The sequence below is a fragment of the Uloborus diversus genome, chromosome 2 (genome assembly GCF_026930045.1).
Source record: "Uloborus diversus isolate 005 chromosome 2, Udiv.v.3.1, whole genome shotgun sequence".
NCBI lineage: Eukaryota > Metazoa > Arthropoda > Arachnida > Araneae > Uloboridae > Uloborus > Uloborus diversus.
In genome coordinates this window covers 197135279-197161118 of record NC_072732.1, presented here as the reverse complement: position 1 = coordinate 197161118, position 25840 = coordinate 197135279, and positions in this window count along the sequence as shown.

Below are 25840 nucleotides of genomic sequence, written 5' to 3'. Positions count from 1 at the left end.
CATAAGAACCAGTTTCAACTGCTACGTGTTCATCATTACTATTGTCCTAGTTAGTTTAATTGGAAATAATCTTAACGTGTTATCATGCACGCATTTCAATAAAGATTTAACAAGTAATTTTCTCACGAAAAGGATTTCTGAAAGCATTTGCGTAGGATTACCACATGTAGTATGAGTTTTGACTGTGATAAAAAGATTTTTTTTTTTTTTTGTGACTTAATGAATTTTGAAATAATTTCTGGTTTCAGATTATCAGGTATAATAAAAGTTCAAACTTAACTGCTATTTATAGCATTGCAGAGCTTTGTGCTCAAAACCTAAAAAGCTTTTAGTATACATACTGTAAATTTAAATCTAAACAACAACGTTAGAAAAGTATATACATTGCAATAATTACTTTAAATGTTGAATTTTCATCATAAGCTAAGCTTACATCCTTTAGCAATATATTTTTTTTCTTTTTTGTAACGACCGAGCAGGTGCAGATTTTCCTTAAAATTTTCTTACAATTTCTTACAATTTTATTTTTGACATAAAAATATTTATTTATAATTGCATGGTAAATTAATTCAACCACTGCTTAGGCTGTGTTTCTTTCTTCAAAAATATGAGACGGTTGATCGAGAATCCAAAAAAACCATTAAAAACATTTCTCTAAAAACACCTAATTAAGTATTATCAAAAGGTCATTATTAATCACTGCCCTGTTGTATCTCAAAATTAATGTTAAAATACCGAAGCATCATACATAAACATTACAATCAATTACAAAAGCGTATCAGACCACAACTTAAGCAAAGAGAAACACCATAACTCATCAGAAGAATCCTATAAAACCACTACAAGTAAAGCCACTTCATTTTTAAAGCCTAAATTTATTATTAACTCTCCAATACCATCACAACACTCGACGCCAAAATATGATTCCTCATTTTTCACCAGAAATTTTAAACAGAAATTATACATCTTCGAGAGAAGCTACTTCACCATCTATATTATTTCTTCCTAAAAAAAAGTGGGATGGTCCGAGGGGGAGGAGAAAAAAAATACCCTCTCAAGTCATCCAACAAGACAAATTTTTACCCATAAAACTCCTTCCACTCTAAAATACTGCTCTACATCACGAGGAGGGATGAGGAGGAAATAGAGGAGAGAAAGATGTGTGCTTTTTAGAGGAGCAGAGCGTGATATATCATAACGCGTTATGATTATGTCTTCATGTTTGTGGTCAGTTGGATCTTCAGAATTGCTCTTCCTGTATTTCACGGAAAAGGATGAAAAAAAGTTGTGGTGAAAGTCGACAATGAAACTGATTTTATATATTTGAATATGCATTCGAATGAGAGTTTTTTTTCTTTTACTCGCTACATGAATGTTTTCACATTTTATTTTTGCATGCAATTTCATGTATGCAATTTTTTTTTAATTTACAAGCTTTTTAAATATACTAGTTGCAAAGCCCAGATTACCGCGGTCTACCAGATAAATAAATGTTTCGTCAAGTGACGCGTGTTCAACAATCAAGCTTGAAAAAAAAAAACAGTTAATTTTTGCGGCAGATGCGAAAAAATAATCAAAAAGGAAACATTTTTAATCATCCGATTACAGGAAAAGCCTTTAAAACAAAAGCCAGAATTATATTTGTTCATATTCGAAGAAAAAAAATGGCAACAGGTCTTTCATTTGATGATTTTCTTTACGCTACAAATTTTAATAAAAGCATAGTTACGGAAAGTTGAGATGAATCACTGAATAATAAGTTGAATGGAAGAAAGCCTTCAAAAAATTGAGATTTTATGTCTAAATCTAAGTGTCATAACTAACAGATTTTGATTGATGTCTCCGCTAATTATTATGATAGGATTATGTTAAGTAGCCAAACATAAAGACAGGAAAATTACGAATAAATAAATATATATATATATATATATATATATATATATATATATATATATATATATATAGATATAATCAACACTATTTTATAAAAATGGGTTTCTGGTCCCTGCTTGATGCCTTAACAACTGCAGTCTTGCGGATTGATCATTGTCACATATTTTTACACTGACCTATCAGTTTTTTTTAATCAGTCGTGATGAAAGAAAATTGCTATTGTTTCAGTTTTGACTCTCCTTGAAGCATATTTTATTCAGCTTGCCGCATTCAAAACGTTAAAAACTTTAAGTCCTTCGCAATTAGTTTTACGTAATTTTCGTTTTATTGATCGAGAGCTTAAAATCTATTTGCTTGTAAGGAATTTTAAAGGTTTAATTTCAGCATCCATTGGGTTGATATTTCGTTGTTGTGTTTTCTAACAAGAAAATGGTCTCAATCTATTTGAGTGAATGTCTTTTAAATGGAAAGTCATATTATTTATGAAGAAAACAACATGTCTCTTTTCTCTAGCAAATATTTCATCCAAAGTCACAAGCCAAACTGGCGCATTACTAGTTCAATAGACATCATCTATACTTTTTTATTTGAACACCAGTTAACAGAAGATAAATGCTTCAAATCTAAACCTTTCAAGCCCTGGGATCTGGCTGCTTTCCGAATGACAACACGTTTCCATTTCCCGCCATCCATGCTGGCTCTGGAAAAAAATTGTTAAGCAGCTTTTAAAAATTTCTCAGCAGAGTAGATTTCTGTCCGTTAAAACAAAGTTTTTCCTGAAAATCAGTGTAAATGACTTCAAAATAGTGTCCGTGTCCGTATTCGAGTATGTCCGTGCGAGAAAGGTTTCCAGTACATGCTTTAATCATAGGAAATCAAAAACTGTCCGCATAAGAGTGGTGTCCACATTTGCGTATCCATTAGGGAGGATTTTACCATTTCTATACAGGGTGTGGCAGGGAGTTCTTCGTTGGTAAAAGAACTAGTGAATGTGCAATGGTTGATTAACAGTCAATTGATTCAGTAGAGCAGAATCTCCGCAATCACTTCACTGTTGGTCGACACGTTGTTGTACAACCAATATTTTCTCTCTCTTGATGATATTTTAGATGTAATTGTTCCTTTTTTTAAAATCTTTTTTAGATGTCAATAGCAACAATACCTAGGCAAGAACGGCTTTCACTTAGCTGTTATCATTTTTCACACGTTGAAAAGCATGGCAATCTTATTTGTGTTTTAAGTTTATTAAATAACGTTGTATTTACATTCTTTGTATTACATAGCTATTGAAATTTGTTTAAAAAAACTAATGAGTTCGAATGTTTTGTATATCCCTTAACAGGGGAGGTACGGTCTCACAGATCGCTCAAAAGTTCATTCGATCACCTCTATTTCATTTTCAATCCGATTGAATGTTTTTTCTCCAATAGCTTTTTGTTCTGTTACTTTGACTATCCCCCTTGCTTATCAGTATCTTTAGGCTAGTGCATCTGGTATAAGTTTCATTGCATTCTTTAAAGCGGTCTGAGAGACTGCGCCTCCCCTTCGATGTTAAAATTTTCGGCAGTAGTAGACATGTATCTCAATGTTAGAAACGCAGATATTGGTTCATTTATCTTATCCGCGTTATGCATAGGAGATGCAAAATAATCTACATGAAATTGAGATTTGTTTGAAATGTTTACAAACGTAAGGTAATGATGTTCGACAAACAATGAATATAATAAATTATTCCTCGAAATACGACGTAAAATATTAAAGGTTAAAAGCTGTCAAAATTTTCCGGTAACGTAGTATAATCAATTTTCTGGTACTAAAATTTTCTGTATATATTAACAAACTAAAACGAAATCATTAATAAATAAAAGATTCATTTTTATCACGAGTAGTTAGTTATTTACTGCAGCGTATGATTTTCTCGAAATATCTTAAGACTCTAGCAAAATTTCCTCAGAAAAAGTATATGTCCATCCAAATTTCAAAAATATTTTTTCCCCGTGCTAACAAAAGTTCAAAGAGCATCGAAGGAAAATTTCAGGAATGTATCTTAATTACACGATTTAAAAAAAAAAATCTAAATAGTCATTGACTTTTTCACCTCCCCTGTTACAGGTTATATGAGGCAGTGATAAGCATAGGGACATAAGTGAAAATTTTCGTCTTTTTGAGTAAAATACGTGTAAAGATAACGTCCTAGGTAAGCTTTTATTGAACTTTTTTCTAAATCATGCTGCGTAGCAGCATCTACCAGGGCCGAAAGTACTATCTCTTACCCTAAGTCAGAAAAAAGTTCACCAAACTTTTGTACTGGTACATCTACAAATTTTTAATTTTGCCACTTGTATTTCTTTGCCTCACTGTCTCAACTGTGGAAAGTCCACCATAGTTGGCGCCCAAACTAGAAGTTAACGTTTATAAGAAACCGTAAAATAGAAACACGAGTGCCTGAGGATTAACTAATAATAAGCTAACAGGATGGAATTTCAAACTTAAACAGCATTTTAAAATTTTGAAATTTTTATTTTAATATACCTTGTTAAATTGTATCTTTTCTTCATCAGTGCTAACTACTTGTGCGAGTGCCAACATTTTATTAGTTTTATCTTATATAATGCTTTATACCCCATGAAGACAATTCAAAAAACAAAATTTAGTTATTGCATACACCGAAAATGATATTTTTCAATGTAAAATATGTGCAAGAAATATGCTCTATAATACACAGAAATTTGATGTAATATATTTCAATATGACACAACACAGGACGGAACGATATTTATTACATCCAATCAATAAAGGCGATTTCTTTACTGAATTAAATTTGTGCGCTATTTGAAGCCTTTTTATTTCTCTGATTTACCGAGTAAAATCTCTCACGTCGATACAACAGAACGTACGTGCCAGGTCGACATGAAGAAGTAGTTTTGATAAATCAAAGGAATGCGTGGCTTTTAGCTTTGTTTTGATTTATCAAAAGAATTCTTTAGCGTCACAAAGACGCTCTGCAGATTACAAGAGTGATATTGACCCGATAGAAAATTTCTGAAAGAGGTATGAAACTTCATAAGCGTTGTAAGGAATTTGCGCATTTGGAAAACACTCATTCGTATGTTGTAGATAAAATTTTTAAGTTTTATTTGTTTCACGTCCAGCTTCAATTTTTAATTTGTGAAGATGGGTAGAAAGATATTCAGAAGTATAACAAATTAATAGAGGTAATACTAAATCGTAGGCTCCACTAACGAATGTGAAAAATCGTGTTTTTCAAATTCGATGTTTACCGCTGTACTCAATATTTTTTTTTATTATTCTCAAAGTTATTGTAAAAATGAGAACATTGAAAATAACTAAACGCGTCAAGTAGAAGAACTTATTGTAAGTGGTTTGACTTTCATGTGCCAATTTTCGCATTTTTGGTGTGAATGTGCATTTGTTGCATTTTTGTATGTGTGTGATTGCTTGTTTGTTATGTGTGTATATGTTTTATGTGCGTGTGTGAATGTGCGCTTGTTATGTGTGTGTATGTTTTGTGTGCGTGTGTATGTGCATGTGCGTAAGAGCGTCCGTAATTAGTCTCAAGTAAATAACTACACAAAATATACTGTGAGTAAACGATAAAACCACATTTCCTATAACCACTCATAAACAATATTACTTTCCCCATATCAATACATTGGCAAAATTGTTATTTTTGTTACGTTCTTCGTTAGATATCTGGATACTACATCTACAAACGTTATATACTCTCCATACTACATCTGCTCTTTATCTACCAACAGCGTTTAAAAACTATTTCTCCTTTAAAAATATAAGCATGATTGTTAAACAAAATTTTTAAATTTACGGATGATATTTTTGAATGGTTACCATGTATTTGTTCCTTTTCTCATTTTTTTCTTTTGTTCGATTAAGTCTAGAAAATGTTATTAATAAACTATTTAAAAAGTTTTCTTTCACTACGTTTAAAAATATAAGCATATTTAGTTATTAAAAATTAATATGAAAATATTTATAAGCAAAATGTCTGCTGCGTTAAAAATTAGCTTTCTCTGTGAGTAAAGTATCATATATTCCTCTAACTTCTTAGTTTTATACTTGCTTTTCAAAGCAGTCTGTGTTTTTTTAATCCTCTAATTTAAAGGTAAGAAAAAAATATTCTTCATAATGTGCACGTTCGACGTTTAATTTTTTAAAATTTGACTATAGCTATTTTATGAACTTCATTATTTTGCAGAATGTTAAAAAGTCGGAACTATACTTAGTATACTCCTGTACTAAGATTTCGCTCTCTTCTGTTATAATTGATAAAAATGGCACACCAGTTCTTCCCCTGTGCCTTTACTCTAATTATAGTGTTACGGCGCCGGGCCATTAATTTTAAATGAAGTTGCGCAGACTTGGAACGAAACTCTTAAGAAAAATTGCATTTTCTTAAGTGTAATTAAAATGCAGTGAAATATTTGCGTGATATTTCGGCAGTTTGCAAAGATTTTAAATTTGTTCATTTGGAAGGAGTTATTTTTGGGCTTGTTTAGTTTTTGCTTCGTTATTAAGTGAATTAGCTTAAACAATTTCTGACTGTATACTTACAAGTGGTGAGTACAATTAATAACACATTTGGATTTTTTGGTTTCAAACTAACCGTAAAGCGCTACATCTTTAATGCGGCTTCAACAGTGTTAGGTAAATAACAATGTTAGTTTGAACACAGAGCGTTAGTTAATGCTGTTAGGAAGCAAATATTTTAGCTTAATGATTTTGAGTTTTTTTTATGTAAGATAAAACGGTATCGCTGAAACGGGGCAGTAGTAACCACGTTTTGGTTTAATTTGTTTCGATATGACCTCAAACTAACTGCGGTACTGCGGGTATTATTCTGAAACATCTAACCACAAGCAAAACCATATGCATTTTGTTTTCTTTTTTTGGAGAGAAACAAATCTTTAAAAATATATACTTCAAAATGTAGTGTTTTGTAATTATATTTGCCCGAGGATATGGGACAAGTGTAACCCTGACTGATTTTCACTTTGCAAAGTAGTTTAAACTAGTGGCATCCGCGCGACTTTGCCCGTAGTAGAAAATTAAAAGGTCTATTGGTTCGCCTGTGTATTTACAAATAATGTATGATGAATTTCTCGCTAATTGGCTTGAGCATATTACGATTCCACGTTATGAAAACTTGGTAATTTACTCATCCCTCTTATGATAATTTTGCTCGGGAAAATGTTCTTAAAATTGGAATAGAAAAAGTAAAAAATCTAGTTTTCGAAAAATCGCTTCGAGGTGCACTCTCTCATGCTACAAACTAATTCTGTGGCAGATTTCATGAAAATCGGCCAAACGGTCTAAGCGCTATGTGCATCACAGAGATCCTGACAGACATAGAGAGATCCGGACAGAGAGATATTCGGACAGAGAGACTTTCAGCTTTATTATTAGTAAAGAAAATGCATGAGGGTGGTTTCTAGATTATCAAGTATTCACTGAATCTGGGATTTGGTGATGATTTACAAAATACACTTTAAAATTGAAATTAAGTAGCCAAAACCAAATGCAGAATGGCACTCAATTCGATTTAAAAAAAAAAATTATTTAAAAAAATATTTAGCCTACCTTAATAAAAAATGCCTTTCTTTCTCATTGTATTTAAAGTTAAAAAAAGGTATACCGTATCATCTTTTATGTCAAAATTATTTAAAAAAAAAACTTAAGGGGGGAGGGTGTCAATGGAAATTTAACTTTCGAAATTTTCGACTTTTTGATGAAAAAAATATATTATGCATAATTCAATTTTGAACAATATTGTACCTTATTATTTAAAAAAAAAAAAAACAACTTTTTTGAATAATCTTAAAAAGTAAATAAATAAATGAACGAAACGAAAAAAATTAAATAAAATAAATAAAAACTTAAAATTTAACCAGCGGTATTTCGGTCATCAGCAGTTATTTATACATTTCTTTTTCTCAGAAGTCAGTTTTTCTCTTGTGCGCATTGTAATCATTTATTATTATTTTTATTGAACTTTTTAATCTTGTTAGTCTAGTTAACTTTTACAACCTAAAAATAAATTTTAATTAAAAATGAACTTTGTTTTCATTTAAATATTTTCTCGCAAAATGTCGGTACATTGAAAAATTTATTTTCAAAATTTCAAAACTAAGTAAATAAATGAAAATGTTTTAAAAGTAGGTTCCAGAGATGAGGGAAAGATATGGCAATACTTTAAATTAATCTTAGAACTATACATGCATTTAAAAGTGTTATTTTTTACCCTTCTACGACAAAGCTGAAATGAAGGGTTATGGTTTTAGGAGTCTATGTATGTTTGGTTTTACTTATGTTCCTCCGTAGCACTCAAACTATTTATCCGATTTTTACGAATAAGGTGCCAACGATTCGTTATCATAACATGAGCAATATAGGCTACATTTTAACCAACTTCAACAGTAGGTGGAGTTAATTTTCTTGTAAATCTCGAATTTAACCGATTTTTTTTTATTATTTAGTTTTTTTTTATTTATTTATTATATTTTTTTTTAGCGCGGGTTATAAATAAATTTATTAATAACTCGACTAAGGGAACAAAAGGCAGGAAACAAGTTTGGTATTGATTACTATCAGTCTTATTAAGCAAAAATCAATTATTTAAAACTGAAATTATCGCTCAGTTTGATATAATAGCAATCTTGTATATCAAATTATAATTAAAATTATCTATCAGTTTGATATAATAGCAATTTGTAAATCAAACTAAAATGCTTGCTTGTAAAGTGTGTAATACTCATGCTATTATATTCTTCTACATCACAGGTCAAAACGGAAAATATTAAAATTAAAAAGAAAAAAGTTTAAAAAACTGAAACCCGACTACGACAAAAAACACTAAAAGGTAAAAACAAAGTAGGTGCTGTTTGATATCACCATCTTACTGGGTAAAACAGTTCATTTGATATTTTAGATATTCCTATTTATTTAGTTCTATTGAAATCCTCTTTTACTATCACATTAATAACATTGCAGTGGTGTTAAAAAAAATTGCATAACCCGTGCCTCAAAGGAGAGGAATATCATCCCAACTGCATTCAACACACAGTTAAGCATCTCGTATCCCAGATGATTTGCGGATGTATTTCTGATCAGGGAGTTGGTGTGCTTCACTTTGTGCAAGGAACAGTAAACGCTCAGATGTATATTGGCATTTTTGAGGAGAAATTGCTTCCTACTATGCGGGATCACTTTACTTCAGTTCCAAACGTCATTTTCCAGGACGATTCTGCTCTGTGCCATAGGACAAAACTGGTAAGTAACAATTTAAAAACCTTTATCCTGCCATTAGACTTAAATTGACATGGGGTTAAGTTTTTTTCTCTCTCTCTCTAAACTCACACGCAGGTTCAGATATGGAAAAATGAACATGAGATCAGCAGCTTGTGTGTGCCTTGGCCCGGAAATAACCCCGATCTACGTAAACAATTATCGGATTCCTGCTGTTAAATGTATATTTCATAAGTTTTGCAGAATTTCACATACATTCATCGTTAATCGGTCGACCAAAACTTGTCACATAATCCCATTGTTGTGAAAATGCGAGGGTGATGCAATTTTTTTTTTTTTTTTTTACCAGCGCTGTACAATTCAATTCAAATGCCGTAGTCGTACGTTGATTTAAATAAAAAAAAAAAAAAAAGCTGTAGTTGACAGGCTGTGATACGATCTCTTTGGGGTCATTAGTGACAACAACTAATCATCTTGTTTTGTTGTTGGCGTTGATCATATCACATGTGGAACAATATCAACATAAGATATTTATTAGCTGAAAATTTTAAGAGTAAATCAGCTCTTGAAAATTTAGTTATTAGGAACTCTTAGGCGGTCTGAAATATGTAAGGAGGTGGCCTGAAACGTACTACTTTTTAAGCAGGGAGGAAAGTTCTTATATCCTGCTTCAAATTTTATTTCCTGTCGGGAGCCACTCTTTAGCCTTGAAAGGCAAGTATAGATTTTTCTAAAACTCAGTTTAACTAAAGCGGTACTCTAACCAGCGGAGGGAAGGGTTGGGCCACAAGCAAAAGTATGTTGATATTTTTATTAACGCGGTAAGTTCATGAGAATTAAGGTCGTCTGTAAGGCTGTCTTAAGGTTGCCTGTGTTGATTCTAAAACTGCTTTTGTTTTCTTTCTTTTATTTTATTTTATTTCATTTATTTATTTATTTATTTATTTATTGCTTTCTGGGCTGTAATTTTGTTAACCACCACCCCAACATGCAGTGTTATACGCTGAAAGAAAACTATGATGTATGAACAGACGCTATTTAAATTTTTAATGCCTTTCCTTTTTGCGCAATCAGCATGTTTCCTCCTTTTAGCAAGTGAAATTTTTATTATTTCTTGTTCTAATTCTTGGTCGTCGCATAAACGCGTGGTTATTTGTAGTTCTTAAAGTAAGTTGCGCCAACTATTTGAAAGGATCGGCTGGAAAACTAAATCGAGCACCTGATTTCATTGAGGTATAATTAACCAACACATTACGTTCGAAGAAGCCTTGCATTTATTCTCATGATAGTGTAATCAGGCTCAAGGAGACAAGCACCCTTTTTGCGCCTTATTAGCCTCAATTGTCACTTAAACCGTATCAGCACGTGGTCCTTCTGAAGTTTGACTGTATTCAATTACTGCTTGAAGTACGGCTATCACTCTTAAGGATAAAAAAAAAATGTTTGCGTCACCACATTTATTGCAATTTAAATCAAAAAGAAAACAGCATTTGCTCAAATTACAAAGTAGAGCCCAAAATGAATTCATCCCCTCTAGAACATGAAACCCGACGAAATTCGAGAATAATCAAAACCACGATCCTAATTTTTTTTTTTAATGCTGCAGGTACACTGTTTCTTAACTTTTTAAAAGTACAAATTTTTGAGAGATTTTAATTTTCGCGACCCTTGTTATGATCGTAAAAATTTTAACCTTGCGAATCACCCGAATCTTCATTTATTCTTTTGTGCGTTTATTTGTCAGAAGTTTTGCTAAGAAATATTATGGTGCTGCCATCTGCTGAGCAGTGACCAAGATATACTAAATAATTAAAAGAGTAAAATATCAATTCCTGATTACAACAGCTTTTTTCTTCATAAAAAAATAAACCAAGATTCTTATTTGAACTTCAATATTGCTAGTTATTTCGAATTAAAGGTTTTTATAATTTAAAGACTTCGCAATTTCAAAATATATTCTTGTCGAATACATTTTGAACAGATTTTTCGGTTCCAGGTTTAATTACTACACCTCTTAAGTGTTCATGTATTTTGAAATATTTACCGTCCAAGGTGGTCCCATAAATAAATAGGTTAATGTGTGCAGTCAAAGTAGTTGCTCCGATGGAAACATTTACGACATACAACACAAACTCTTTGCAAACCGTCCTATTAAATGTACATATCTCTTGAGACTATGCATCGTTGTTCTACTAAATAAATAATAACAATAAAAGCTAAAAATAAAAATCACATGTAAGTAATTTTCAATGCTGTGAAAAATTTGAATTTTTAAATGAAAGTAAGAAATCGTGCAATGTTTCGTACATGAAAATTAGAGCTAAGAGTAAACCTTCTTTTTCTTTCTTTTTCATGTCTCTATTTTGTTTGTTTCTTTTCTTTCCTTTTTGAAATTATACACTAAGTTTGGCGTCTGCGCGTGCATGTATTCAGGTTTATTACTCTTTTTTTTTATTTAAATAGCTTTTGCATCTTACCACAAAACAGGTAATGCAGTAATTTAGTTTAAAAAATAAAAATATACATATTTACAATAAAATACTACTTAGCATGATGTTTTTTTTTATGTATTTGGCTCCCAGTGACCTTTGTACCTCCTACCAACTGTTATTTTTTCGTATGTCTAGGGTTAAATGTCACGGTAAGACGCCGCAAGTGGGTCACTGAGACCTACATAAAATGCGTCCAATGCTAAAAGGGAGAGAGAGAGAGACTTCAATGCCCTGCATGCAAAGTAACTGCTAGAGGTTCGGTGTCAGAAATTGGAAAAGCACATACTGCGTATGCACGCGTTAATTATTTTAGCGGCATCGAGCTTCAATGCCCAGTGCACTCCAATTCCGAGTCCGGCGTCTTATCCACTAGGCTATGAAAACCATCGCGCGGGCAGAACCATAGAAAAACAGTTGCTGAAACTGACTGAGATTAAGAACGATAGAAACAGAAAACTGACAGGTGTTAAGCTACATAAAAGAAATACAGAGATAAATTCATAATATTTAACAGTGCAGATTGAAAGTGTTCGAAATGAATTTCTAAAGTACCTCTATTTTGATTTTTTGCATCTTTATTGCAGAAAAATATCATCTGAACCGTGGTTGAATATTTTTAATGTTAACATCCTTATAACATACTTCATTATTTTCTGCCTATGTTTTATAGTAATCTGAACCACAGTAGAGTAAAACGCTAATATCTTCTCAAATAAATTAACTGAATGTATCGTACTTTATAACACAAGGCACTTTAATATATTTTCTCCTAACCAATTACACAACAACTTTCTGTAATTATACCTACTTCACATTTTTACAAATTATACAACAAATATTCCGATAATAATGACATCTTTAGCGTGAAAAAAAAATCAAAAATTTAGCTAAAATTAGTAATTTTTTATTCTGTATATTTTTTCGAATTTAAAATTGTTTATTTTGTGCTTTGTATTTCATAGTATCTTATGTGCGTGCATTGTCTTATGCATGTGCAGTGGCTTCTGTATTGGACGGCTTTGCCACCAATTTAAAAAATAAAACATTATCACTATCATAAATTGGTTGAGAAGGAAACGAATTTATTGAAATCAAAATTCTGAGCATATGTTTCTCCTAAGACTAATCTACATCATCAGAGTATTTTTTTTTTACAAAATAATAATAAAAATAATACAGTCATGTCACTGGGCTCTCAATGTCAACAAAAGAAATAAAGGAGCTCTACGGTCTTCAGTTTCTTTTTTTTTAAGTACACAATTGCTTTTGTAGTCGGAAAGAAGAACAAAAACTAAATACCGTCAACACATGTACCTTTAGCTCTGCACTAGGTTAAACTTACTCATAATGATGTTTCCGTTCTCTTTCTTTTATGCGCTGTCATTTATTTCGAGATTAAAAATTACTTTCACTAACTAGACCATGATTTTTTAGTTGCGCCCTGAGGTAAAGTGGAGCGGGAGCTTGAGATATCATTGTTTGCGTAAATTCAAAAAAAAAAAAAAAAAAAAAAAAACAATTAAAAATAATTAAAAAAAAAAGCATGATGCGCTACTAATTATTGGAACTAAGAAAAAACCGCAAAATATCTAAAGAAAAAATATTTGTACGCAATGATAATCGAGTGATATCGTCAGAATAACTCAATCTATTGTAAATGTTTGCCAGTGGGAATTATTATGCAGAAGAGTCAGAGTGGCAATTCTATTTATTTATTTTTAACTTAATATTATTATTTATGTACTATAAAATCGCCTTTCAAGTTATGACGGGTGAAAATTACTTCTGCATTTAATCGAAGCAATTGCGTGTTTGGTGATATTTTGATGGTTGAAATTGTAACCCTTACTTTAGTGGATTAACCCTAACTCCTGCAAGAAGCGTTCATTGTTGACCATTCCTTCGTTCCTTCATTCCCCTTAAATGACGCAGTCTTACCAGTAAAACGGTTCAGTTACCGGATCCTGTTCAGCCTTGTCGCAATAAAGCCTTTCCAAACATTACCAAAACATATTGTCAAATTATCATGCCGCGGCACGAGTTTCATTGTTGATGACGTCAAAAGCGTTACTCGTTCATTGGCTATTACATGTATGAGGATGAGGCAAATAAAAAGAAAACGGAAAGCTGCGGAACATAAAAAATCAAGACAACTGCACCAGAAGTCTCAAACTGTACACTTCGAAATCCAATCCAAGGACTTTGAAATTCTATCATGTCGATTGATTTGTTGAACAACTGGGTAATTAAGCAATATATGGTTTGAAAAAGGAAATTGAAACCGTACTAGCATGTGAATAAGTTCAAAGATTTTTTTGAGAAGGGTAAAGGGTGATATAATCAGTACGTATTAAATGATAAAAAATAGCGTAATACATGCCCAAACATATAAATGCCGCGTATTCCGAAACCCCTGGGGGCAAGAATGATCATCACCCCCTCAATTATCTACAGGTTTTTAACTTTATTTCTGCCAATTTTTTTAAAAAGAAATCATTAATCTTTACTAATAATAAAGCAGAAAGTCTCTCTGTCTGGATCTCTGTCTGTCAGGATCTCTATGACGCGCATAGCGCCTAGACTGATCGGCCAATTTTCATGAAATTTGGCACAAAGTTAGTTTGTAACATTGGGGTGTGCACCTCGAAGCGATTTTTTGAAAATTCGATGTGGTTCTTTTTCCATTCCAATTTTAAGAACAAAATTATCATAAGACGGACGAGTAAATTACGAAATTATCATAACGTGGAACCGTAACATGGGCATGGGCACAAGCCAATTGGGGAGATACGAAATTATCATAACGTGGAATCGTAAAATGAGCACAAGTCAATTGGCGAGATACGAAATTATCATAACGTGGAACTGTAACATGGGTACAAGCCTATTGGCGAGATACGAAATTATCATAACGTGGAACTGTAACATGACTACGAGCCAATTGGCGAGAAAATTCACCATAAATTATTTGTAAATATACAGGGGAACCAAAAGACCTTTTAATTTTTCTATTACGGGAAAAGCCGTGCGGGTACCGCTAGTTAATTATAAAATTCGAGATAAAAATCGAACAATAGTCGAAGTACGTATGTAACAGTTGATGTAGGTTTTTTTTTTCATAGTTCTTACAGTTCTTTCTTTTATATAGTAGTCCCTTTTTTTCGAGAAAAATGCGTCACATATCAGTTTTAATTGTATAGTAAGAAAAAAAGTAATAATAAATAGGGCTCGACCGATGGCATTTTTTGGCCGATGGGCCGATGCCGATTGTTGACCGAGTGTTCAAAGATGGCCGATGGCCGATGGCCGATTGTTTTCTCCAAATGGCCGATTGCCGATTGCCGATGGCCGATTGCCGATGGCCGATGGCCGATGCCGTTGGCCGATGGCAAAAAAAAAAAAAAAATCTAATGGAAATAAATTGCCAAGATTGCTAGGGATTTAAAAGATCATTTATTCATTTCACTTTACTTCCTTTCTACAAATAGGGAATTGTAATCACAAAAAAAAATCAGGTTTCGACCTAAATTTCTATTTTACGACCACCCAATTTAAACTTCACAAGTTTTTCCGGCACATCTGTACATGCATATGTAACTAAGAACACATAGATGACCGAAATATGCATTTTGAACACCTCCTCGGTTAATTATCGCAAGTTCTGTTGTGATGTCTTCATGCGCGTACACTTGCGTCACTCGAAAACGTTATGAAATAGTAAGTTGAAAACTCATACGTACGTAGTATTATCTAAAAGTTCGAGGACAATCTGTATAAAACCTTACCCTGAATAGTTCACATTACCGAAGCACATCTATCTGCAAAATAGTCACCTTGAACGACTGTGCACTTCTGCCAACGTTCGTATAGCTTTTAGAAGCACTCCTGGCAGCCATTTTTCGCAACCTCCAGAAAGGGCTCTTGCGCTGCTGCTTTTAACTTCATCGTGGGAAGAAGGCGACTTTCATGTTGAGGATGCACGGTCCGATTGGTCAATACGCTGACATGACAAACAAACAGCATAACGTTTCGTCGGACTTAGCTCCGTGCGACTTTTACCTGTTCTCAGCCAAAAAAAAAAAAGCATTTGCATGGACGCCGCTTTCTTTCGTCAGGAAAAGATAAAGCTGCATCACAGAAGATTGTGAAAAATGACTTTCAGGAGTGTTACCAAAAGTTATAGGAACATTGGTTGAAGTACATAGTCGCTCAAGGTGACCCTTTGAAGGTGGATGTGCTTCGATAATGTGAACTATTCTAGGTAAGGACAGCTTTTCCCCGAACTTTTCGATCCTACTGCGTACAATCTGTATAGGGTGTAGTTATGCTTCTCCTTTTTTGATTGCTGTATGATGAAAGTGAAAGAGCAACATTCGAAAAAAAAGAAAAAAAAACAAAGGAAAACATGGAAGAAAAACAAAGACACTGTTAAATAACCAATTGATTAATTTTTTTAAACTGAGCACATAACTAAAATTTCAATTATAATATGTATGGATTTAGATACACTATGCATAGTTAAAAAACTTTAAATTACGTTGTTTAATTATTAAAAAAAGAATAAAAATATGAAACCGTCAACAAATTACGCAATTAAAGTGGAAAGATTGCAAGTAGACATTTTTTTAGTAATCAAATTAAACAAAAAGGGTAACAGATAAATTACAATATTAAATCATAATAGGAATATTTTTATACTTATTTAAAATTTATGAATAGAAAAGTTTGCATTTTTTATAAAAGCTGGTAACTTTTTTTGCTGAAAAAAGAAATTATGTTCCGAATTATGTCACCATTCAAAACGTCTTTAATCAATTTGTCACATTAATGCTCCAAATTCATCCTAAACAATAGATAAAGTTTGAAAAAAAAATCTAATTTAATGAATGATGTTAGTTTAAAACGACTCGGAAGTACAACTAGAAATTAATTTCATAAATAGAGGGGGGGGGGGGGGAAGGGGGCACGCAAGTGTTCTCGGAAATACAAAAAATAATCGTAAAAAATTGAGTTTAAAATAGTCATAAACATTGAGCAGAAAAACCCTTTTGAAACTTGCACCCGAGTTTGTTTTGACGTGCGGTGGCGCATTTAAAATATAGCAAATGTTGCAATTCCGCAAGAGGCCCCATAAGGGGCACCGTAAGAGTTACAAAAATGCTTATGGTAAATGTTTTACAACTTCCGCCTTCAAACTTGTACCACCGCCGAACCGATACAGAAAAGACTGCATTACTGTGATTCATATTACAAATATCGAAAAATTAAAAATTACCGTCGGTTCAACGGAAATGTAACAAAATGACACAGAAGCCGGTTTCGCCATCTCATATTAGTTTCCAAGTTGGTCTCCAATTCAACAATATATCACCAAATGATCGTCAGTCTGAGACGCTATATTAGTATTGCATTGAAATAAGTAATTAATAGCCACAACAAAAATTAGTAAATAGGCTTTTTAGAACACCCGATCGAACACAAAATGGGAAGTGCACAACTGGAACGTACGCACACCCCACATGCGAAATTTTAACCTTCTACCGCTTACCATTTTTGAGTTGACTTATGAGGGATACATACGTACATCCAGACGCAAAAAACAACGCAATAATTCACTTGTTTGGTACCTCAATGCAGTATTAGAAACTCTTTCAGGTGTGATTAAAGTAGAAATTCATACTGAAATTTAAGTAAACAATTTTATATGAAAACAATAACTTTTTTTATTTTGTATTAAAAAGTAAAACAGCAAAGTTCATTTTTTTCGAAAACATCGGCCAATCCATCGGCTTTTCGATGTTTTTAAGGCCGATGGGCCGATGTTTCCTGCAAGTTAGCATCGGCGGCCGATGCCGATGCCGATGGCTAAATTGTTGAACCATCGGCGCCGATGCATCGGCTAGGCCGATGCATCGGCTAGGCCGATGCATCGGTCGAGTCCTAATAATAAAGTAATAATACTAAATATTTACTTATTATTTTGTGTGCGAAACATAGTTAAATAAAGACAACAGATGGCAGCACTACAAAATAATTTTAAGCAATATCTCATTGAAAAGAGATTGAAACGCAGGAAAAGATAACATAAAACAATAATATTTCTTTAACGAACAACATACATAAAATTAGTTACAACAATAATAAATGATGTTTATAATAAATATGATAAAAAATGATTTTTTTTTAAAGAAAATAAATAAAAAAAAATTGAGTTTTGACATCTTGAATTCAAATTATGATTTTCGCAATCACGAGTGTATATGTGTGTTTGTGTGTGCGGGGATGTGTATGTGTGTGTGTGTGTTTGTATGTGGGGGATATGTATGTGTGTGTGTTTGTGTGGGATATGTGTATGTGTGTGCAGGCATGAGTGTGTGCGTAGTTGTGTGTATGTGTTTGTGCGGGGGGATGTGTATGTGTGTGTAGGCATGTGTGTTTGTGTATGTGTGCAGGTATGAGTGTGTGGGTAGTTGTGTGTATGCGTGTTTGTGTGGGGGGATGTATATGTGTCTAGGCATGTGTGTTTGCGTCTGTGTGCAGGCATGAGTGTGTGGGTAGTTGTGTGTATGTGTGTGTGTTTGTGTATATGTGTAGGTGTGTGTGTATGTGTAGGTGTGTGTGCATGCGTAGGTGTGTGTGTGTGTATGTGTAGGTGTGTGTGTATGTGTAGGTGTGTGTGCATGCGTAGGTGTGTGTGTATGTGTTTGTCTGTGCAGGATATGCTGGAGACGGTTTTCGCTAGAAGAGCAGCATCGTGAGGCGGCCAGCCGACGGTGGTGCTGCAGAGGGAAGCGGTGGGAAATAAAATCATAGGAACATCAAACCAGTCAAATGAGAACAATAAGCAAGCGTGATTGCTCAAAAAAAAGTAACTGTTTTAAGATAAAAATACAATTACAATAAAAGTAAGTAATAAGTTAATGATCTTTATATTTTTTTTCCTATTTGAGCAGCTGAAAAAAATGTCTATGTATTTCATTTTCAAATTTAGTACAGCTATTTGTTTGTTTTAAAACTAAATAATTTGGGAGATTTCTTTGGTTACTAGGTTTACGCATATATTTACTTTTTAGCTAAAATTTACCAGCTAACTATATAGCACCCATGTAATGTTTCGCGGGGGAATTATCATGACATGAAACATGCTAAATATTATTATAAATCTCCGTAACATCCGAAGACTGCACTTTCACCATTGCTTTTGGGTTACCACACTGAAATAGCCGCGCAACTGAGCTGCAGGCAAATAATCAACATATTACCTGAGTCCAATTTCATAGTGATAACTAAAACAATTTTGGTATAAAAGAGAGAGGTCAGCAACCATGACATGGTTCTAACTCAAAAAAAAAAAAAAAGCTTTATAGTTGGAACTTAGATCAAATGGCAAGCAAATACCAAACAGGTTTGTAGAATGTAGTCCCCGGACGGCATTTTTTTTTTGTAGATTTACACCTTATTTTCTTCGACCTTACCTTCAGTTTTCTAAGAAAGAACCATACCGCAACTAATATGTAATATGTGTACTATTATCATCATTACTATTAAATCAGCAGCATTACTTTTTACACTAAATCTAAAGTTAGAATGATATCGGAAAATATTTTGTACACATTTTCTTTTTTTTAAAAAAAAAACGTAGATTAAGTTCACAAATAATAGTGATAAATCGCAAATAAATTGTTTATTTTGATTTCAACGTAAAAGGAATTTTCTAAAATAAGTCCTCTGAAAAGGCAACATACATTGCTCATTTGAAAAAAGAGTGCCACAATACGAAGAAATGAGCTTTTACAGGACAAGCAATGGAAGTTGAACTCTTCGGGCAATTTACATTAAGAAAACAAAATTCGGTGTGCTCTCCAGTGGTTATTAGAACAAAAAAATCTGTCATTAGTTTCAAAAGAAGATAACGTCCTTTGAAGGCCTTTAAGCGGAAAAAAAAAGAAAAAGAAAATTAAAAAAATCGCGTATTGTGGCACTCTTTTTCCAAACGAGCGATATATATTTTCTGCTTCAAAAGAATTATTTCGTCATAAGAAAAAAAAATATTTTTCAAGATCTAGTGAGTGCCGGTGAGAACCACATGGAACTGGTACAAAGAACGGCTAACTTTTTGTCAAAATCACGATATGTTCCCAGAATTTATGTCGTGCAATTAAATTACACAGAGCTTTCAAAACATTTTTGAAGGAAGCTTGAGTAATTTGATTGTTAAACAAGCCTGGCAAAGACGGCTGGTGGTGTGATGGTAAGGCGCTGATCTTCTGAGCCTTGAACCCGGGTTCTTGCCTGCCTGAGGTGGCAAGTCGGTGGATTTTCGAGATACAGAAAATAATCAGCGCCCATGTCGTATGATTATGCGGCATGCAAAATATCATTTGGGTATTCTTTTGGCTTAGAATTCCCTCGGAAAAATTTAAATCCTTGTGCAATTTCGTATCAAAGTGAGCTCAGGTGCCTCCATCTGGTGGAAACTGCGTCAAAAACTACTTGCGCCATGCATCAGCGCCTTAATGGTGGGTGACGCATGAAAGACTGGTGCATTGTCATGGAGTGCACTGGGTCTGGTTATGGCCAAGTGAGCCTTGACACAGCACCACTCGAATAAAAAAACAAGCCTTGCAAAGACGATAATTTTAAAGACTTTTTCTTTTTTTAATGAGACCACGTATTGCTTTTTTACCATTTGCATACCCAGTGCATTCCATGAGGCATATAAGTAACCTTTACCTTGCAAGAAACGGTGAAAAAATTTATGTACTGCTGATAGACTACCACGTCAAAACGTCATCCATCTCCTTCATAGCTTTATTATATGGTCTTATTATTGTTCCATTAAGATACAACATCTTCAAGACATTATTCGAAGAGGAATATTAAAAACATTCCAACGAGAGTTTAAAACTTCCGAGACACGAAATTTGCTCACACAAGGCTCCTAGCTGAATGAAGGATGCATATATGCTTCCACCAAGAGCTGGCATTCACTTAGTAGCATTATCGGTAGCTTATAAACACCCTTTACTCAGCTAGGGACTTTGCAATAGTTTGAGACTCCTGATTGGCCAGCACACACAAAGGCTTCGGCCATGTTTTTCCTCCATCCTACGCATGAAAACATATTTTTCTTCAGAAGTTCTGATTACATGTTCGAATGTTTTCCACCCCCCCCCTTTCGAAACATATTTATACTCGACTGCAAGCTTACTTGACAATGAAGAAATGAGCTGCGGGCCAAGCGAAGGACATAGTTCCAAGCGTCTTGTCCGATATTAGGGTGAAATTACGCTCTTCGCTTTAGAAATCGGATTAGTTAGTTAAACCCACGCATACGTAACATTTTTTTGTCATAATTTCTGTCAATCGTTGAACATTTTCAATTTTACCTGCGAAGCAGCGGGCAGCATTTTATCTATTTGAATCAAGCGAGCCAGCCAATAGTAGTTGATAGACAGGTGGCGATCTCCTCTTATTCGCTAGTAAGTGTGACGTTTCATCTGTTAATTTTTTTTTCTTCCGCACGTCGTGACATCATAGTCAACTTAAGTTGCAAACAAGTACAGAAGATTTTCTTTCGACATGAAACAATAATTAGAGCATTCAAAATAAGCTACGAAAGAGATGGATACCATTTTTACGTGGTAGCCAATCAGCAGTCTTTAAATATTTGCATGTTCTCTAGCAAAGTAAAGGTTGCTTACATGCTTACCATTGGATGCTATAACCGCAGAATTTTGCCACCCAGTTTCTCCGCCATGTGAAGGCATACGTGAACTCTCTGAGGCAAAACTTCACTAGAAATGAAATTTGCAAAGACAATCTTTTTGAATTTTGTTTTTCAATTGCAATACATTCCATGGTGTTTTTGAAAAATTTGTTTATAATTGGTTTTTCTTTTACTCTTGAACAATAGAGTATCCATGCGAATCATGCAGGGTTTTAAGAGACTTTTGATCACTTCGTGTATCAGAGTGAACAAACAACAGAGTGGACAAATAAACCTTCAAGAATATCGTTCTAATCATTAAAAAAATTAAATAGATATTACAGAAAAAACATACAACGAAGTTATTTAAAAATGGTTTGAACTATATAAAATCATTTTTTTTTACCATTACGTATTACAAATGTAAACATTAGTCACATAGGTAGAGTTTATATCAATTTATGCAGACAGGGAAAATAAATAACCTTTATAGTCTGGGAAGTTTTTGACTCAAACTCATGTTAAAATTCATATATTTTATATTTATGTAATTGTTTTTCCTTCAACAAAATCCTGATTCCAAATAGTCTGTCAAAGATGAAAACCAATCTTTCCATTTCCCAATCGCAATTTTTGATCTTTTAAAAAAACGGCTTTTTTTTTGTATTGTGAAAAACACATTGTAGTGTGTGTGTGATTCTAGGAACCCGAAATACTGATTTTTCAAATGATTTTCCTACATCATTTTCAATGCCTCATATACTAAAACGTTAAGAAATAGTTCTGAATTTAAATAACAACCTGAGATAGAGAACAGAATATACATAAGATTATAAAAAGTTCTTATCTCGATATCACCAAACCGAAAATCAGTTCTTACGCTTTGGGCACCGGAGAAAAACCATCCCTTTGTTCCCCAGTGTAATTAATCCAAACATTATTTAAGTATTTCAAACCTGCAGTTAACATTTTGTACATTACGTCAGGTTTGTTTATTCTTGTTAGTCATATAAAATTTCTGACGCAACCTAATCAATCTAGGCAAAACGATCCAGGATCTTCAGAGATATTTAATGTATATTCAACCGGTTTTAATATTTTAAAATGTATAGATAATTCGAATTAGGACAAAATATTAAATTTAAACAGGTAGAAACTATTAAATTAATTTGAATTAAAAATACTTAACGGTGTTAATGCTAACTGAAAGTTTCATATGAATATGTTGTTACGAACAACATTGCTTAAAGCAACTGCGACTTTTGATAAATGCCTGCGAAATATTTGCTTGGATTACGCTAAGAGTATCGTACAGTTTTCGGAAAAATGTCGCTTATTAATAGCTACTTAATTCCAAAACTGATTATATATTCGGAAAGTCTTCTCGAAACAAATTTCATAAATGGCGAATATATACGAAACACTTTAATTAAAATTTTCGATGAGTATAGATAGAGAAGTGGTGTTACGAAATAATGCTTTACCAGAAACAGTTACATTTTTAAAAATGCACCTTAGGATTATATCACAAGCAGTGTATTTTTAATATTTTATGATTATGTTATAGTAGAGTACTAATTTTTATATAAGAATAGTTACAATAAGTGAATAAAGTATTGAAGTTGTGAGCATTTTTGGATTCTGTATTTTGACGTTTCTATACATTTTTATGTGTGCTGAACCACATTTACTAAAAAAATGTTAATAAAAAAAATTAAGTTAGAAATTTGTGAAATGATAAAGTTAATTAATTTACAGTAGACCTCTACAATCCGAAACTAGTAGTTACAATAGGTTAGAAAAATGTTGCATGGTGATCAATTTAAGTTCTTATACTTTCGAAGACAAATACATTTTCAGGGTGATTAACCCCTTTAACTACTTAAAATTAAACAAAGCGAACTAGTTAAAGAGGTTGCGCTTTGATAAAATTGATTAATTTACAGTAGGACCTTGATCAACCGAAACTAGCAAATTATTATAAACATGAATTCTAAAGTGTGTGCATTGATAATGCTGTTCCGATTATCCGAAACTAGGAGTTGCACTAGGTGAAGAAAATATTTAATCTCTGGACGTTTTCGATTTTTTGTACTTCGACGGGTAAAAGCAGTTTAAAGGGTGCTAATTTGACTAGGGGATGACCATCATTACTAAATAAAAGTAAATAAAACAACGTTATTATTGCACAATTTGACAGATAGCATTGATAAAGTTGATGAATGTGCAGTTAGATCTCGATTATCCGATGACCTTTAATACAGAACCTTCGTTAATTGAATGTGTTTTTTTTTTCGATAAGTAAACACAATCACTTTAAAGTCACCGACAATGAAACCACGCGTGTGGCTAGCTTTGATCTATCAGTGTATTTTAAAAACCACAAGTAAAGTCTTTTAGTGCTAAGATTTTCAGTACAAAAATTGCTATTAAATTAAAAATGTATTGATTCTCTCTCTGCAATGTATCGATTCTCTATCTGCCTTATTTAAAATGTGTTTAATTACACATTCATGTTGAAGTTAAGGAACGAAAAGCAAACATAAATGCATTATTTATTAGTAAACATTCATTACATGATGGCTTCTTCAATTTACAATGCAGCTTCTAATCTTTGTGTCATTTTTTGAACAAATTTAGTGTTCAAAACATATAAACATATTAAAACGTATATCTGTTTTTTTTTTTCTTTTAATAGCAGAAATCTTTGTTTTAAGAGTCAAGTCTGTAGTAAACCAGTTAGAATGCCCCATTTCTGAAAATGTGCTGATGCAAACATCAGTAATTTGACGTTGATACTTCTGCAATATCATATGGATAAGAAGTTTTTGAGGATCATAGAAAAGGTGTGAAAACAAAGGTACATTACATAAAACCAGTTATTGTTATCGAGTTACGTGATTAATTATATTTTCTGCATAATATTCACAATAATTGTATCCATGTTAGACTGCGTCTCAAAAGTGTTGCGAATTAGAAAAATACCGCTGCACTCATTTTATTTTCATACTTTCCCTTTTACAACATGGCTTGATTTTTCATGAAGTGTTTTAAGAGCAATCTATTTCTTGTCTTTTTTTTTATTGCACATTAAAAAAAAGTATGTTACCCTATTTTTGAAGTTCACGTAAAAAATAATAATCTAAGGAAAGAAGTAATATAAAGTTATTAACAGAAAAAGTATAAAGATTTGCAGCACAAAATTACGCAGAGAACTGCAGACACGTGTTTTAGGGTTTTAAGGAACCCCGTTTTCAATGCAAAACTGTGAGCTTTTAAATGTTTAGACATCCTATAAAAGCTTTTCGATGTGAAATATGTCCTTAGATAGAAAACTCACTATTTTGTATTGATAAAGGGGTTCCTTAAACCTCTGAAACCCGTTTCTGCAGTAATCTGTAATTTTTGACTACAAAAACGTTGACTATTTCCTTATACTCCTGTGCACAAAAGTATTTATTTATTTAATATTAAGTTAGGTTGTGAAAGACTGGGTAATAGCATACACTAATCCACAGAGAAAACGGAACAACATGCAAAATAAATCTTTATGCCGTAAAATAAAGCATTCCAAAATTGGAGGCAATGCATTCAAAAACAGCAACAAAAACACTAATGTATTCCACGCTTCTTAAAATTTGTGTATGCATGAAAAACACTATAAAAGCATCCGTTTGAATGAATTTTAACCTCTCTTTGGCAGCAAACGTGCACAAGCCACGCAGGAAAGCTAAGATAAATGATTACCCCACTTTTCCTCCTTTCTCCTTGGCCATTTTCCCCCCACCCGATCCGGCTCATACAATCCTCAGTGTACCTCCTAAAGCATCATTTAACCGATGGTGTCTTCCAGCAATGGGAAGGGATAGGGCCGCTGTCAATATTTCACGTGTAAAAAGCGCTCATGCGAAAAAAACACAATTACCAGACCTACAGTCTCGTAGGAGTTGGTCGACAAAGTGCAATTTTCTGTTTTTACCTCGGCGTTTCTTCTTCCTGTGTTTTTTCATTTTCTTTTACGGTCTCTTATTTTTCAAGAAAACGTCTTTTTCTTTTTTTTCTTTTTTACACGAGTTGTGTTTTTCGTATTCTCCAGATGATTCTGTAGATTTTTTTCTCCTGCAGATATACATCCAAGACCCGTAATGTCAGGAAAGCCGTTTTCGGCTTCAGATGCTTGCAGTTAATGAAAGTTCAAAAGACTGGGTGTTGTCTTGAAGAATGACTTATAATTTCTATCATTACATGTATGAAACAAAAAGGTTTTAGCCAAGTGACGTTTTAAATGCAAGATATATACGTTCAATTATTTCTTCAATGATTGCCTAAGAAAAAGACATTTCTGTTGATTTCTACTGTGGATTGATCGTTTTTTGCTGCAGTGAGACGCAAAGGGTTAAAGTTCGAATGTAATTTAATAATTGCGTATTTAAAGCGTTTTTCTCTTAATGTTTGTCATATAATT